The following is an 18,937-nucleotide window of genomic DNA, read 5'->3' as shown; positions in this document are numbered from 1 at the left end:
TAAATCCAGTGAATCTGTTAAAGTAGCTGTGGCAAAAGCCCACAAGAACCAGTCTAAAGGAGGCTTGTGCAATAAATTCATTTTATTCTTTGAGGTGTAATCAAATATGCCAGTGATTTCACTTTTCATATTTTCAAGATCAAGGCCTCGGGCGTCTGCTGATGGAAAGATGGGATATAAATAATTGTGTTATATAATATAAATAAATACATGGAAATAATTTATGGACAGAAGCATTAATGGGTTGATAACCCCTAACACACACCAATCTGCAAAGGGGCTCATTTCATTTATCTTCAGTACAATCCAGGAAGGTAGATCAAAGGCTACCCAGTGTGCCTCATAGCTAAATTAAGCTCTGAGTCTCTCTCCTAAATACAAATACACACTCACTTTCTCTCTGAGAACATGTCGTTTCAACTTTGCTATTATCCAGTATCGGTGAACTGATTCATTCAGCACTGGAGATACCATTGGCTCTGAAAGCCAAACACAAGGCTTCTGTTGCTGGACTATATCAGATAGCTCAGCTGGTTAGAGCATGGTGAAGATAACATCAAGGTTGCAGGTTTGATCCCCATATGGGACAGCTGCATTGCAGGGGAGTTGGACTAGATGATCTTCAGGGTCCCTTCCAACTCTACAGTTCTTTGATTCCACTATCATATTAATCTGCAGGGACATGAAGGATCTATTTTCTTTTTTAAAAAAATATATTTTATTAATTTTCCATACATTTATGCCACATTTACATTTTACATTAAACTTTTCGGTTTTTTTGACTTCCTTCGGCTTCTCTGCCAATCATTCAAATTCTGATTTTTTAAAATACACATTTCCAGATTTCAATATTGCCTTTATACCGTCCCCCCTCTTATATTTTGCTTTTTTACAATATTTCTTATTCTGTTACAGAGCTTCTTTAAATGCCACTAACGTTATTCCGTTATCACTTATACATTCCCAGTATTCCACTAATTTTCTCCAGTCCTCGATGAATTTTTGATCTCGTTGATATCTAATCTTCCCAGTCAGTTTATCAAGTTCCGCATAGTCCATCAGCTTCGTTCTCCATTCCTCCAACGTTGGTATTTGTTCTTGTTTCCATTTCTGGGCCAGTAGTATTCTTGCGGCTGTCACTGCTCTGGTTTCACCTCAGATCGTATAAATCTTTCGCCTTTTACTGAAGGATCTATTTTCTGATTACTCCCAGAATATACTGAACTAGCGTGTCAAGGATGCTAACATGCTGGTTTTCTATGAGCAGAGTTAAAATGGCCATTATTATTATTATTATTATTATTATTATTATTATTATTAGGACTATGCAAGGACTTGAACATTCACCTGCTGTCAAATGGCACAAATAATTCAAGTGAGGCTGCTGTTGCATGTGGTTCGCCTTTCATTGTTGTAGCAGGTTTATTGGTGGTTGTTCAATCCGGTAAACAGCAAAAGTATGCTGTGGCGAGGAATCACAAGCTCCTCCCACAGGCATGTGCTTTTCCTTTATCCACCCACATACCTTGCATGCTTTTGGATTGTAAAAGAATGACACACTCACCGGAGAATAATGTCTCTTTGAAAAACTGCTTTCATGTGTGTGCAATACACTCCCACTGTCCCACAAAGGAGATCGGGTGTGCACAGCAGGCAAAAACTCTGATAAAATCTATTGCTTATACTATTCACTTTCTCCCCACATTTTTAAAGACAATCAGTTTAAGGAGGAATTCTTTGTCTGCTGCAGATTATTCTGGTATTTAGCATAACAACACCTGCCTTTCCAAACAGGTGCTGCTAGCCTTAAGAGGTTTGTTGAGCCCAAAAGCCATGTGCTTGCCATACTAAGGATAGTAGGTCTTTACCAGCAAAATGCATTTTTAACCCTTAAGATACTAGTCTGGCCAGTTCTATGTACAATTCCCCTTGTTGGGCATGGCATCATCCATCAGTCATGTTCCTGTCCCATGCAATTGCAATTCACTGCTGCTAGTGAGCCCTGTATCCCTGATCTTGCATTCCAGCTGCCTGGCCTGTATACCTGACAGCCATCTTGGCAATTTCTGACGTTGGTCTAAATCGTGTGCATGTGCACACACTTGCTATCTAGATTCTAATCCTGACCTGGTTTTTTTAAAGCTGGCTATCTCTGTTGACGCTCTCATCCGCTCTCGCAAGCCGCTCTTCCATGGTTCACCAGGACCCTCTGAATGGCGAAGTTTGTCTCCTCCAGCCTTCAGCCAGCATCGTCAGTGGATGATAGAAGCTACAGGCCAAAACAGGTTGAGGAAGGCTGGTTGAGCTGTGGTTAGGGTCTTTGTAAAGAAAGCTCAACTTTGCGGATGTCAGAAATTTTACTTTTTGGAAAAAAGTAAAGGTAAAGGACCCCTGGATGGTTTTATTGTTGTTTAATCGTTTAGTAGTGTCCGACTCTTCATGATCCCATGGACCAGAACATGCCAGGCACTCCTGTCTTCCATAGCCTCCCACAGTTTGGTCAAACTCATGCTGGTAGCTTCAAGAACACTGTCCAACCATCTCGTCCTCTGTTGTCCCCTTCTCCTTGTGCCTTCAATCTTTCCTAACATCAGGGGCTTTTCCAGGGATTCTTCTCTTCTCATGAGGTGGCCAAAGTATTGGAGCCTCAGCTTCAGGATCTGTCCTTCCAGTGAGCACTCAGGGCTGATTTCCTTAAGAATGGATAGGTTTGATCTTCTTGCAGTCCATGGGACTCTCAAGAGTCTCCTCCAGCACCATAATTCAAAAGCATCAATTCTGTTTTGGAGAGTTTAATTAGGCACCTTTAGGCAAAAACATTCCTTTTTAACCAGGCCTTTGGTTGATCCGATTTACTTCCTATGCCCTTTTAAAATGTGTTTTCTGTGTGTGTGTGTGTGGGGGGGGTGTTATTGGGTTGCTGTTTTTATTTTTATTATGTATTTTATGGTTTCATATCTTGATTTTATTCTGTGAACTGCCCTGAGACCCCTGGGTATAGGGCGGTATAATAATAATAATAATAATAATAATAATAATAATAATAATAATAATAATAGAGACTGTATTACTGTAAAACCACCATCAGCCCCAAACTTGCTAGGGTTGGGGCCCCTTTCCACCCCTGAAATATATTGCAGAATTGATGTTCCAGTACAGTAGCCTTTCTTAAGCTGCAGCAGCAGCATCCTGAACATTTATTTATATTTTGAAGGAAGTCCCACTGAATTCTCCCAGACCCACAACACTCCTTTTTAGCTCAGTTTTATCAATCAGAGACAAAATCTACCCCACACAACTGTGTTCAGAAGGATGTGTGCCTTTGGCGGTGAGGAAACTGGGATTCTCAATGGAAACACAACCTCGGTTGCCCTCATACAGGGAGTTTCATATGTTCTCTGTCCTTCACATTGTCTTTTGCAAAGTTGCACATTATTTCAAACTTCTAAAAACAACAGCAGCAAATAATAACAACCACGTCTGCATGACTTGTACTAAACAATTAAATTATAGGTGCATGTTATAGAGTAGTACAGACTGTTCTCTTCGGAATTAAAAATCAGTCTCCTAAATTCGCTCCATAGTTTTTTAACCGTATAAAACCCCCAGGTTGTCTTGCTTGGCTTTAAAACACATAGTGCCTTGTTTCATACGAAAAAGAGAGAGACTTTACCAGAGATTTTGATCCCCAAGGCATCCATGTATTATAGTGGCCACACTTTCAGGGCTCACATTATGTATCAAGACTCAGTGGTACATAATGTAATCTCTCTTCATTAGATTTTTTTGACATTTACATATTATATTTATGCAAATGGGACTCAGAACAATGTACATTGTTCTCCCTGCTCCCCACAATCCACACACAACAACTCTATGAGGTAAAGTAGGCTGAGAAATAGTAACAGGCCCAGTGCTACCCTGAGAGCTTCATAACTATGTGGGGATTCGAACTGCACTCTCACTAGTTAAAATCCAACCCTTTGCACTAGGATTTCAAATATTGAGACTCCAGCTCCCATCATCCCTGACCACTGGTCTTGGGAGCCACAGGCAGTGGCGTATCGTGGGTTGCCAGTGCTCAGGGCCGTGCGGAAGGGTGGGTGGATGAGAGGGAAATGGGAAGAGTATGCGTGTGCTTTCAACTGCCTCACCCAGAAGATTACAGCTGCAGAGATAAGAATAGTTGTTCCGTTGTCTGGAGAAGCCACTTTCTGTTTCGCAAGGAGGAGCTGTTTTCAATGGAGCCCAGTGACGGAAGTGTGTGGCTGTATTGAGGCAGCACCAGGTATTGCGATTTTACGTCCCCTAATAATTTTGCACCCGGGGCAACAGCCCCTGTGGTTCCCCCCATGCTATGCCACCAGCCGCAGGTTTCCTATCCCTGGACTGCATCATGGTGGCTGTCACTCACTTGATGACTCCTCCTTGAACCTATTGACGGACTGCAACTTTGCAACTTTGGATATTGTTACGAATAGGTGTAGGCAGGCTGTATTCCTGAGCCGCCTTCTAATTCCTGGATCCAGCATGGATTCAATTCATGGAATAGCCAGGCTAGCTTCCCGGTGAGGTGATGGTCCTGGGTCATTAAGGTATCAAAGGAAGTGTTTCTGTGCCAGATGACAAACGGCTAGGCCCCTCTCCTTTGACTCACTGATAGTTAGAAAGGCAAAGGCAGAGTGGAGAGTTGAGTTAGGTGAGCAAGAAGCTAGAAGCTGCAGGCTGGGAAGCCACAGAGGCAGAAACACGCCTGATTTCTGTTGGAAACCAAGGCAGCAGCTATGGGAGAAGCAGGGCCCACTTGGGGGTGTTGATTCTGTGAACGCCTCCGTCATAGGATCAGGATGTAATAAAGCAAATATGCTGAAGCAGGGGACAGCAACCTTTTCCAGCCGTGGGCTGGTCCACCATCCCATGTGGTGGGCCGGACTATATTTTTTGGAAAAAAGAACAAATTCCTATGCCCCACAAATAACCCAGAGATGCATTTTATATAAAAGCACACATTCTACTCATGTAAAAACACCAGGCAGGCCCCACAAATAACCCAGAGATGCATTTTCAACAAAAGGACACATTCTACTCATGTAAAAACACGCTGATTCCCGGACCGTCCGTGGGCCGGATTTAGACGGCGATTGGGTCAGATCCAGCCCCCGGGCCTTAGGTTGCCTACTCCTGTGCTAAAGATACCACTGTCTCCACAGTCCCTCATCCCAAAGGAAACATGAATCCTAGGAATCTCACACCGGGGTTGAATCTCATACTGGGGTGGTGTACAACAGTATGTTAACACTGTAGCAATGGTGGAGGAGATACTTACAGGGTCATAAATTAATAATAATAACAATAATGCAACATTTTGCTTTCATATATGGAAACAAGTCTTCACATAAACAATTTGCACTGTTTGCCCAAGGCATCTGTGTAAGGCAAGGCAAGCATCATGGATATATCCTCTTCTCTGCGTGTGGCTTTTGCATAAGCTCTATGCAGGACCAGGCTAACTTTGAGAGATCCATTCTCCAAAATCTTCAGGAGCCCCGCAAGGAAAGGCCCCAAGACAACATGGCCTAGTTCTTTCCATCAGAAACGAGCAATTTGCCCCATCTCATCCATGTCCCAGCAATTGCAGCAATGCTGAAATGAATGAAGGATAAGGCTATGAGTTGCGATAGCTATATTACTTCCTATATCAGAGGCAAGATATCTCTGAATATCAGTTGTTGGGAATCGCCGGAGAGGAGAGCATGGCTGTGCTCAGGCCCGGTTTTGTTGACTCTCCATAGACATTAGGTTGGCTCCTGTGACAACAGGATTCTAGATTAGGTGAGGCTTTGGTCTGGCCCAGCGGTGACAAAAATGTTTTGTCATTTTAGCTGAATGGTGTTTGGTTTAAATCAGCCGTAGCCCCCTCGTCTATTGAAGTAGAAACAGACTGCAACCACAAATTCACATCTACCAAATGCACTTACATAAATCTCCCCCCTGCTCTTCACAGCAAGTCCTAGAACGGATGGCAGAGAAATGGCAATTTCTTTATTCCTCTTTGGGGGGCAATTATGCAACATAATTGCCTTTAAGAGCCCTCTTCTTTCCATGTGTGCTGCTGCCAGCAATTCTATTTTCTTCCAGGAGCATTTCCTCTACCAGATATGGTTTCCGAATATAAAAATATATCAGGCCGATGGGGGGAAATATGCCAAAAACTCTAAGAGCATTTGACACCTTCCCACTTTTGCTACTATAATTATTTCAGCTAGCTTCTGGAAGGAGTGACAACGGCAGGGCAATGATCAGCAAACACTTGGCTTCCAGAAAACCCCAGCCTGTTGCTGATTCATAGGATTGCGGCTTCCTACCAGCAACGCTTTTGTACCTTCAACAGCTGGAGAACAGGCTGCAATTCAACCAGTGAACTTTCCCCCAGCGTGGAGAAGGCAAAGGTATCTCTTCATTAATGTCTGTTATGCTACAGTTAGAGACATAGGGGCCTTGCCAGAATAAACTGATGGTTAAGAATATCAAAAGCTGCCTTATATACCAGAGTGAGGCCATTCTAGTTCAGTATTACCCACGCTGTCTGCATCAGGTTCCCAGCATTTCAGACACTCTTTCCCAGACCTAGGTGGAAATTCTAGGGACTGAACCTACTACAGTGGTACCTTGGGTTAAGTACTTAATTCATTCCAGAAGTCCATTCTTAACCTCAAACTGTTCTTAACCTGAAGCACCACTTTAGCTAATGGGGCCTCCTGCTGCCGCCGCACCGCCGGAACACGATTTCTGTTCTCATCCTGAAGCAAAGTTCTTAACCCGAGGTACTATTTCTGGGTTAGCGGAATCTGTAACCTGAAGCGTATGTAACCTGAAGCATACGTAACCCGAGGTACCACTGTATTGTTAGCAGGAACACCAAAGAAAACCCCCTGTGTTGCAAAACAGAACGCTCTGAACAACAACAAGCAACACGTCAGCTAATAATATACTGACAATATTTTTACAACACTATACTGTTTCAAAATTCGTAAACTGAAGACATGTAATATGTGCATGGAGTCACAAATTAATAAGAATCAAAGAAATGTTCCATGAACAGGAATGGTAGGAGTGGTAAATCACCGTCAAAGATCACTGAAACGGAGGCAGAATGCCTTTCCACAGTCAATATCCTACAAACGTGAGATGTGGGTGCTCCAAACGTCACAATACGGAGCTCTGAGCACATTAGTAGACAGAACAGTTCCTCCAGGATTATGAACTGTTTCAATGACAATTCTTCACCAGCAAATTAATTGTCCCCAAAGGTACATCAAATGGCCATGGATCAGCGATCACTTAAAAGTGTAGTAAGTTGTAGTAAGTAAGTGTTCTCAGGAACGGCATGTGCTCGGCCACTGAGCTATGGTCCATCCTTGATGCTTGTACATGATTTCATTCATGCCTTCCTTTTTATCTCATTTTTCCTTCTTGGAGCGCAAGGCACTACAACCTAGATCTCCACATGCATCCTAGCCATTGCCCCTCTGCCCCTGTCTAATATGTGAACAGGGAAACATAAAGGCTATTTGAATGATTTGCAGCCTCTTTTGATGGTCTGCAGCATCACAAGAAAATCCAGTTGTAGCTTCTACCCCTCTACTCATCCTAACTGCCCCCACCTGTTCGTGGGAAAAGAATTCCTCCTTCCTTGTATGGAGGGCAATCTCCCACAGCTCCCATCAGCCCCAGCAACCATGGCCAATGGTCAGGCACAATGGAAGTCATAGTAAAAAACAATGATATGCAGGCTATCTAGTTGAGGAAGGCTGATGCGAGGAAATGAACAACATTATATTTAGTGAGTCATTTTCAGAAATCTCTAAGAGCTAGTTTAGAAAACACGGTACAGTGGTACCTCAGGTTAAGAACTTAATTCATTCTGGAGGTCTGTTCTTAACCTGAAACTGTTCTTAACCTGAAGCACCACTTTAGCTAATGGGGCCTCCCGCTGCCGCAGCGCCGCCGGAGCACCATTTCTGTTCTTATCCTGAAGCAAAGTTCTTAACCCAAGGTAATATTTCTGGGTTAGTAGAGTTTGTAACCTGAAGCGTATGTAACCTGAAGCGTCTGTAACCTGAGGTACCACTGTAGTTCCTTTAAACCAGTCCTTAAGATGGCTATGTGAGCCATTTGTAAGCAGCTGTTTCCCATGTAGAAAATGTGGCTTTCTCTATGCTGTGTGCACCTGTAACAATATGGGCATGGGGACATATTGCCAGATTGCAACCCAGAGATTCACTTTTTATGTTTAAACCCATTCATCCAATGGAATAGGAAGCACCTGCAGTTTTTTCTGCTGCTCTTCCTCAGTTCCTGTGTCACCTGCATTGCATTGCTCCTTTAATTCAAGGATGAGGAACTGGTAGCCTTCCAGATGTTGTTGACCTATAGCCCCCATCACCCCTGGTCATGAACTATGCTGGCTGAGGCTGATGGAAGCTGGAGCCCATCGAAAAATGGAGGTTCACAGGATCTTTGCCCTTCGTTTAACTCTTCCCAGCTTTGCAGTTTGACTTCCTGCCTGCCTGTAGGTTCAGCAGAGATTAAGCTTGTTGAGACTCTTGGCCTCCCGCGAGTTAATTTATGGCTATGCATATACATAGGATTAGCTTCTCCTTCCTCTGATGTGTGGTATTTCTGGAGTTCTCCCTACAGCAAGCCAGGGGGTAAATGACAGAACCAGTTTGGGGAACTATGGGGAGAGGAATCGCATCATCTCTTAATATAATGGGGATTTGAAGATAATAATAATAATAATAATAATAATAATAATAATAATAATAATAAATTTTCTTTATATCCCGCCCTCCCCAGCCGAGGTCGGGCTCAGGGCGGCTAACAACAATAAAACAATACAAAAGTACAACACAAACAACACTCTAAAATCATTCATTATAAAATTAATTAAATTCAAGCCACTGGCCACCATTGGGCCAGAGCTTCGCGAAGATTGCCGAGGGAGGGAGTCAGGCTGTGCCCTGGCCAAAGGCCTGGCGGAACAGCTCTGTCTTGCAGGCCCTGCGGAAAGATGTCAAGTCCCGCAGGGCCCTAGTCTCTTGTGACAGAGTGTTCCACCAGGTCGGAGCCACAGCCGAAAAAGCCCTGGCTCTAGTTGAGGCCAGCCTAACTTCTCTGTGGCCTGGGACCTTCAAGATGTTTTTATTTGAAGACCGTAAGTTTCTCTGTGGGGCATACCAGGAGAGGCGGTCCCGTAGGTACGAGGGTCCTAGGCCGTATAGGGCTTTAAAGGTTAAAACCAGCACCTTAAACCTGATCCTGTACTCCACCGGGAGCCAGTGCAGCTGGTATAGCACCGGGTGAATGTGATCTCGCAGCGAAGACCCCGTAAGGAGTCTTGCTGCAGCATTCTGCACCCGCTGGAGTTTCTGGGTCAGTCTTAAGATGCACCCTAAACCTCCTTCCTGGAATGGAATTGAGTTTGCGTCCACAGAACAGGGTTTTTAATCCCCTCTGCCCCCCCCATATGCTCCTGAGAGGTGCAGGTCCCTAAGGCATGAATGACATGATTTATGTGGCGGGGAGATGGAGCAGCCGTATTAATGTCCCCTTCCTCCTTTTATGGATGTACAATTTAGGAGCCAAGGCAAAGATCACATGTCTGGATTATAACCTTCCTAAACCAAACATAAATTGTTTACTGTGTGGTAACACTTGCCACATGGGGTCATTTGAAGCAGTCTCTATGTGGTGGTCATAAAGAGAAAAGAGTTTAACTGCGCAAAAACCTAGCAAACATGCCACAGGAAACAATTATGCAGTGCAAACAGGTATTTCCTGCCTCAAAGTTTCATTTGATAGATGTACTCTGAGGGTTGTTATGAATGCAAGTGTGGCACCAGTTACCTGTCACTTCCTTCACAGATGTTTGGCAAGAACTGTGTTTTTATCCAGATAAAGGAGAGCATCACAGCATATTGAGTTGAAATTAACTCCTGGTGCAGCCCAGTTGAGTTTATTGGGCTTATTAAAGTGCTTTGAAATAGCATGATTCTTCTTGGGTATTTGATGAACTGTAGCAATGGCTTAAAAAGAAAATAACCACTCCTTTGTTCATTTGCCTTTTGACTCATCTCTTAAATTCCTGCTTTGACACACCAAAGAAACCTTTTTTTAAAAAAAAGCCCCTGTAAATTTTACACTTTAAAATATAATAACTCTTTACAGTGGTGGTATTCAACTATGTTTTACTAATAGAAGACCCATTGAAATTAATGGACCTAACTTAGTCATGGGACGCTGGTGGCGCTGTGGGTTAAACTGATCAGAAGGTTGGCAATTCGATTCCCCGTGATGGGGTGAGCTCCTGTTGCTCAGCCCCTGCTCCTGTCCACCTAGCAGTTCAAAAACATTTCAAAGTGCAATAGATAAATAGGTGGCAGGAAGGTAAATGACGTTTCCATGTGCTGCTCTGGTTTGCCAGAAGTGGCTCAGTCATGCTGGCCACATGACCTGGAAGCTGTACGCCGGCTCCCTCGGCCAGTAAAGCGAGATGAGCACCACAACCCCAGAGTCGTCCGCGACTGGACCTAATGGTCAGGGGTCCATTTACCTTTAAGTTAGTCTTGTTCCTTATCTTCAGTGAGCCTATTTGTAGTCAATTGATGTTACCTGTGTAGAGATTTCTATTCCATCCTTCTAGTACCTATATGCAATACAGTGGTACTGTACCTCGGGTTACATACGCTTCAGGTTACAGACTCTGCTAACCCAGAAATAGTACCTCAGGTTAACAACTTTGCTTCAGGATGAGAACAGAAATTGTGCGGTGGCGGCGCGGCAGCAGCAGCTGGAGGCCCCATTAGCTTAAGTGGTGCTTCAGGTTAAGAACAGTTTCAGGTTAAGAACAGACCTCCAGAACGAATTAAGTTCTTAACCCAAGATATCACTTTGCTTCAGGATGAGAACAGAAATTGTGCCGTGGCGGTGCAGCAGCAGCTGGAGGCCCCATTAGCTAAAGTGGTGCTTCAGTTTAAGAACAGTTTCAGGTTAAGAACAGACCTCCAGAACGAATTAAGTTCTTAACCCAAGATATCACTGTATTGGAGATGGCTTACAACAATTTAGAATCATAATATAATATAAAACAATGTATCCCACACAAATCCTACACACATACAAATAGAAGTTTGCAGGTTTACTTCAAAGTGCTTAGTGGGTACATGCATGACTTCAAAGCATTGAGAGATGTCCCGAAATGATGCAGGAATCCACTGATAAAGGTTTTGAGAATGCCAGCACAACACAAACTTCATCTCCAGAACAGAAGATGGAACTGAAAGGGCCCCTCAAAAGAATTGTAAAAATGCAAAATGGTGAGATTGTTTAATTAAAAGGAAATCATTGCTTTGGACAGTAATTGTCTTTTGGTGCAACAAAGAGTATATTCCTACATATTACAGGAATGGATTTGAAATATTTAGAACGATGCTTTTATCCTCCCCTCCCTCATTAATACCCTTCATCAAAAACGGTCAAAACCTTGACACATATCTGCATAACCACATGGTAATAAGCAGTGTTTTTATTTGTGTATTTGTTTACTCTGTAGCCTGGGGGAAGCCTTTTGCTCTCAGCCAGTCCTACCCTCACAACAATGTTTTGCAGATAAAGGAGACTTGCCAAAGGGAATATTTTGGGCTTTGAGAAGGAGACAACAAAGTGAAGCCACATCAGTGAGGATTGTAGTTGGCATGCAAAGTGTGGCATGCATCAATATTTCTGCACGGAATTTTTAGAGGGCAAATTGCCTCCATCATTCTGTCATTTCGTACTGAAGTGTGGAGCACATAGAAAGAAGCCGTACTGACTCTGTTCAATCCAGTGTTGGTAAACAAGCTCTCTAAAGGACTCCTCCACTGGGGATTTGAACAGAAAGCAGCTGATAAGGCTACCACAACATCAGGTTTCTACTCTCTGAAAACACAGAAGGTTATCCAAGGCCCTATCACTTTACTGAGCTCCACGAACAGCATTTGTCATCATCACATGATTCTTCCCTCCAGGGCAACAAACAAAACTATACAGGATTGACTCCAAGGGGGGTATTATTGAGGTCCTGGAGAAATATGTAACAGGCAAGACTTCCTACGAGGAAGTGGTCTTGCAGACTCCACTGAGAGCAGTTCTGTGCCTCATTCATTTCTCCACGTATATCGATCTTCATTCTAGAAGCAGAACATACTGAATTCTAGGGTGGCATGAATGTCCAATAACTAGATTGCAAAAGCCACAGGGCATTTTTCTTTCTTTCTAGGTCATTTCCCCAAGCCTGCTAATTAAGAAACACAAAGGATGCTGGTGAAGAAATATTAAGTTTTCAGGAGCTGAAAGAATCTTGGTGCCTTGGTGAGAAACTCCATCATGGTTGTATTTAATATGACGAGATACTGTTACTTAGGACAAAGAAAAAGGAGTCATTGAATGAAGATTTTCTGATTCTTGACTATTGAAGCTGCCAGTTTTGCTTTTGGGGAAAAAAGAATGGAAAGACATTGTGGTAGAGCTGAACCTGCTGGCTGTAGGTAGTAGGTCAAACAATTCATATTCTGTTTGCCCTAGATAAGATATCAGAAGTTACACACACACAAACACACACAAGTTGGAACAGTCTATCTATCAATTTCTCCACTCTGTTTTGTACCCCACTTTTCTCACCTGTAGTACAACATGGCTAATAAATTCCATAAAATGACAAAGAACAGTCGGACAAGGCAGTATCTGTCCTTTGGTCAGACTTAGAACCCAGTCTTGATGCAGGTAGTGAAATGTTCAACAGGCTTGAAGGATGGAGAACCCACACTTCCTCCTCCAGGGGCTCCCTGATATTGTTTATCTTGGTCCCAAGATAAGGTTCGGCCTTCATTGTCTGCCATACGCTGAACTTGTACCTCTTTACTTTAGCCTTTTGACACCTGAGATTCATGTTCTTAGGACTCACCCTTTTCTTTTGATTTTAAATTGTTTAACTGTTTCCAAGAGTGTATCTTTTCTATTGTTGTAATCCTTCCCTCTCAACCTTTTGTTGAAGGGCTGGTAAGAAATCTAATAATAATGAAGGTGGAATGCTTTTATCTCATACCTCAGGCTACCAGTAATGGTTTCTTTATACAGGTATCTATGTAGTGTGAGGTGACTCTCACAGGAACAAGAGCCATACACCTTTAAAGATGTATCGTGTTTTACAAAAGCTCAAGCCATGACAAAGCTGCAGTCATTGGCACCACAAAGCTCTTTCCGTGTTCCCACTGTTCTAAAACAGCCACTTCTCTGGAATGTATACAAGATAATGATCAGAATCTCGAAAAGAAGGTAATTGCTGCAATGCTATGTTCTGCTCAACTTCAGCCCAATCCTCAAAAGCTCCTTGCAGACAACACTATTATGATGCTTAGTGGGTACTGTGAGGAACAGGGGACTCACTGCACAAGGCTGGCCAATATATGGTCATGGAGGCCTGAATGTGAGTGATAAACCCTTAAGCTCACCATATAGGTTGCAGCCTGGAAGGAGACATATTGGGAGTTCATTGCTGAGTTAGGAGACTATCCAACAGAGCTCACTTTCAGTTATATTTATTTGATGAGAGACGTCTTCAGCCAATAATAACAACAACCTGGAGATGGTTCCTCAGGTACCTGAGTCCCAAGCCATTCTGGGCTTTATATCCCAGTGGCAAGGTCTCGACTCGGACTTGGCAGCTTACTGGCAGTCAGGAAAGAAGCAAAGAATCTAGTCAGAAAGAGTGCCAGTTGCTCCTCTGTGCCCATTTGGGAGCCCCTGTGCACCTATCAGGGTAGAATGCTTAATGGTGACCTTGCAAGGCCTTTATAATAGGAGCTTGATAGGGCCAATGAAGTAAATAATTTGAGCTCTGTTGAGGGATATAGCCTGAACCCAGAAAAGAAGGTGCTTCCTAGGGGATGAGGCAGGGGCGGAGGAAGGGGGGTGCGGTGCAGACGGGCTGCCCCGGGTGTCACCACTGAGGGGGGGGGTGACAAAATGCCAGGCGGCACTCACCACGGGGCCTGCAGTGTGCTCAAGCCACACACCTCTCTTGGGAGTGACATGGTGGCTTGGGCACGCGCTGGCTCTGCGCTGCCTAAACGGTCTGCCCGCTGCCTCTCCCCAGCTGTAGGGCGGCTGAGTGGGAGGAGGCAGGCAGACTCCAGACGCCCCGCGGTGCACCCTGCACCTATGGGTGGCTTGCCCTTTCCCTGGGTGTGCCGCCCCAAGCGCCCGAGTGGCTTCCTCCACCACTGGGATGGGGTGCAGGCAATGTCTCACAGCCTCTTTTCTGCAGCTCTTGGCCTCTCATCTTCAGCTGTGTTCTGGTCCTGGGACACGAGGTCTTCATATTTACATTAAACCATAAATACAATTAGTTAACAGCAATAAATCAGAAAAAAACCCCACTAACTCTTCAGAGCTTCTTGGCTGCTTCTTAGGTGTGATCTGAATGAGATCTATCAAGAGCTGTGGTTCTGTGGCTTTGTTATTTGGGACCAGCTCCCATGTTCCTTGTCCTTGTGTTACAAAAAATGCAAAAAACTGGAGGGCAGCGTCCAAAATGAACTCCCCCCCCCCCCAAATGAGAGTGTATCTCAAGATGCTGATGAATCATGGATTATATTTTCAGTCCAAACCTTTGGCCTATTATTGTTTAAAAAACAATCTTCAAGGGCTGTAAAAGCATAGCCACTACCTCTCATGACTCATACAGCACCATTAAGAAGCTCTGTGAGGTAATGTGAAAATGTATTTGCATGTTGGGATACTTGCACTGGCTTCTTAATATGTGGGAGAAAACAAAAACAAAGGAAGCACAGAAAAATGACTAGGTGGTCTGTATTATACCTCAGCTGGGACCTCCAGGAACAAAAAGCAACAGAAACGAGATCTGAAAGGTCTCTATGGCTTTGTTGTAGTTTTATTTTTATTTCTGTCTCTATCCTAATCCCTTTTCTGGAGTTACAGCCTGCTTCAGATATGGCAAAATTCTAAAATGCAGCATGCTTTCTTGTCAGGACAGCATGCAAAATAGCTATGTAGGATAATGATACACGACCACACTTATTTATGCTCCTGGTATCTTTTGCTTCTTGTCCTCCTTCCATATTTAAGAAACACACAGGGGTTCAGCTAACTCCCGGTGCTGAGCAAATATTCTGGGAAACGTTTCTTGAAAAACAGAAAGTTCTTTCTGACCACAAGCACACAGAGCTGCAAATTCAAAAAGCAGCCGGCCTCATTATTTTTGTCTTGTGAGCAGAGGGATGTCTGAATGTGGCGAGGCCCTTCGTAGAGATCTGTTTACCAGTAGTTAACATAAGAAAGCGAGGCATGCTATGCTGTGAGGTATGAAAGAAAGCCGTATGTATTTCCATCTCCATATTTCCAATGCCATTCTCATTCCAATGTGCAGCAAGTGATCTGAGGATTTAGCAAGGGAGCACAACTTTAGAAATGTGGAGCACAGAGTTTGGATTCCCTCAGAAAAGCTGACAGCTCCAGTTTGTTTTGGAAAGCCGGAATATTGCTCCTGCATTGTATGTATATTCCCTGAGTGTAGAGAGGAACCATCCTAGCAATGAGTGGCTAAAAATGAGCTTTTATGAGAGGTCAAATGGACTTCAGAGGTTGCCTGAGGTTGTCTCACAAAAATACGTGCAGGCTAAATTATTTCAGGAGCACATGACTGACTTAGCAGCCGAGGCTTCAGTTCAAGAAGTGCTTGGGATTCAGCCCTGAAGTACACTCATCTGGGGGAAAACTGTGTCTCAAATGTCTGAACTTGGTCCCCATGCTTAAATATATGTTGCCTTTAGCCCCTCCCCATTAACCCTCCACCAATGGTCTGGTCCACAACTGAATGTATCAAGATATCTTTCTTGATTTCTTATCTTGATCAGGGTGCTCACACATTGCATTCAATGACTAGACAATATATGTGCTTTTGCACACAAATAGTTGGGCTATACATGTGCACAGTTATTTACAAGTAACAACAAGTGTACCGTCCGTGTACACCAAATCAGCAAGTATACACTCTTTTACAAAAATAACAACAACTTGTATGTGTGCAGAGAGAGTGTTAAGTGCAACATGTAAAGAAAGCTGTATGATCTATCTATATCTATCATAATCATAATAATTTATTATTTATACCCCGCCCATCTGGCTGGGCTTCCCCAGCCACTGTGGGCAGTTTCCAACCGAATATTAAAAACAATACAGCATCATACATTAAAAACTTCCCTAAACAGGGCCGCCTTCAGTTGTCTTTTAAAAGTAAAATAGTTGTTTATTGCCTTGACATCTGCTGGGAGGGCGTTCCACAGGGCAGGTGCCACTACCGAGAAGGCCCGAGAAATTCTCTCTCTCTCTCTCTCTCTCTCTCTCTCTCTCTCTCTCTCTCTCTCTCTCTCATCTGTCATCTGTATGAGAGCTCCTTAGCAAAGGGGAGAGACTCCAATGTACCTTAATAAAAGATGTTTAGATTCAAGTTTTCAAAGTGCTGCATGACCTTTTTAATAGAGCGCCTGCTTCCTCAAGGAGGAATAAAATATTTCAACTGCTCCTTTAGTGATGTCACTTAATTTAAAACAGAGCCACAGCCAAAAAGTAGCTGTGTACTAATCCTCACTTGCTTTGTTTCTCTTATCTTCTCCCTGGTCTCCGGTTCTCAACTGAAATTTATTTGCCGGACTGAGCAAAAAGATGACCTTCAGTTTACTTCGTCTGAGGTCATCAGCTCCACTCACTACTATGACTTCAAACAGGCACTCAAATATCCACTTCCTGGATACTTCTTTTCCCAATCATGATGGATCTAAACGCTTTCTAAACCTTTAAGACACGTTCAGTCACTAAAGTGAGAAAGCACAATCTTAAGAAGTCAGCCTGGACATGTTTTATGCTCTTAATACTTCAGAGAAGGTTTAGTTTCGTCACATCTCCAAAAATCTACATTCAAGGTCAAAATGTTTTTATTCGCTGTGCACAGTGATGGTGTTTTGTCCCCTCTCTCTCTTTTTTTGGGTGCTTGGAGAGAATGTTGTTCTTCTGACGGTAGGAAGTAAAATATCTTGGCAAAACTTGAGTACAAGTCCCATCACTTGTATTTCCAGGGCTGTGTTTACTGACAAAGAATCCAGTGTTTTTATGCTTTTGAAAAAGACTGAACACAATGTATTTCTCAAGGTCTCCCAGGGATACTTTAGTGATAATTCTACATGAAGCTTGTTGAGAGAGGAAAAAAAACAAGGGCAAAAGAATCAATGAACTGAGAGCAAATAAGTAGTTTAGGCTGACTAGTTTTGAAAATCATCCTGGGTTATCGCAACCTTTTCTTTGTCATCCTTTCGGTAGGCCTAAAAAATTGGCAGTGGTCCCTCTTCCTCTAGACCAAACTAAAGGCAAAGTTAGGGTGACCTTTCCGATACATTGCATGCCAGCTGGGTGTTTGTGTCTGCCCCTCTGCCACTGCCTGTGGAAATGTCTTGTGGTTTCTTTGAGAAAAGACTCTGGGTTTTTTGGGGGGGAAGTACTTTTAAACATTCCCTCCAAAATTATTATGGATCATTTCCCAATCCTCTTTTACCCTTTTACAAGTCCACCACATATGAAAGAACGTTCCCTCAACTTCTTTACACTAAAGTAATTCCAGTGGGGCTTTGCTTCCAGGTAAGCATGTGTAGGATTGCAGCCTAAGAAAAGAGCTGTGTAAATCAGATCTTTCCAAACTTTTCATGTTGGCGACAGACTTTTTGGGCGTGCATCGTTTCACGACACAGTTATTCATTTTTACTAGCAAACTAGAGGTCAAACTAACCCCTTTCCAGCCCCAGGAGGAGCGTTTGCACAACACACCTATACACCTGCAGCCGACACACTAACATGTCGCGACACACAGTTTGGAAAGCTCTGGGGTAGCTGTTCAGTGAATGCATGATGCAGGAGATCATTCCTTTGTGCCCAACAGTCATACACTGCAATTCTCTGCTGCAGAGCATGTGAATAGAATACAAGTCAGTTTCAGTCTATCTTTGGCAATCACTCGTAACCAAGTAAGATTGTCTTCCATAACCCAGTTTTAACAATAAGTCCGCAAGTGACTGTGGAGGCCAGTTCTGGATCCACACGTCTTTCCATAGTGGGGACATAGGTTTCTGGGCGGGAGTTGATCATAGGGATGGTTTGCCAAGCATGCCTTCCTCTTAGCACGTTTCTCCCTTGCGTCCTGAGTTCGAGTTTCTTCAAAGCCCATGACACTTTTGGTAAAGGCTGTTCTCCAGTTGGAGCGCTCGCAGTCCAGTGTTTCCCAGTTGTCAGTGTTTATACTACATTTTTTAAGATTTGCCTTGAAAGAGTCTTTAAACCTCTTTTGTTGACCACCAGCATTACGCTTACCATTTTTTAGTTCGGAATAGAGTAGTTGCTTTGGAAGACTGCGATTCACTGCAATTCTCTGCTGCGGAGCATGTGAATAGAATACAAACCTGTTGCAGTCTATACTAGTAAGTTCAGGGCTATTCACCATGAAATTGTTACAGCAAGTGCCACGTTTTTAACCAGTGCTTTTCTTCTAGAAAAAAAGGATGGTGGTATTGCATACCGTTGAGTACCCCCAGAAAAAAAGCACTGAGTAAGTCCCATGTCCTGGCTTCCACCAAGGGCAAGCTGAGATGTCTTCTGCCAATAATAACAACAACCTGGAGATGCTCTCTCAGGTAACTGAGTCCAAAGCAATTCTAGGCTTTATATCCCAGTGGCAAGGTCTCGACTTGGACTTGGCAGCTTCCTGGCAGTCAGGACAGAGTTTTCTGGATCTGTGTGTCATGGTCACTACAAGGTGCACCTGCTCACAGTCTAA

The sequence above is a fragment of the Podarcis raffonei genome, chromosome 11 (assembly GCF_027172205.1).
Source record: "Podarcis raffonei isolate rPodRaf1 chromosome 11, rPodRaf1.pri, whole genome shotgun sequence".
Taxonomy (NCBI): Eukaryota; Metazoa; Chordata; class Lepidosauria; order Squamata; family Lacertidae; genus Podarcis; species Podarcis raffonei.
This window is presented reverse-complemented; position numbering follows the sequence as displayed.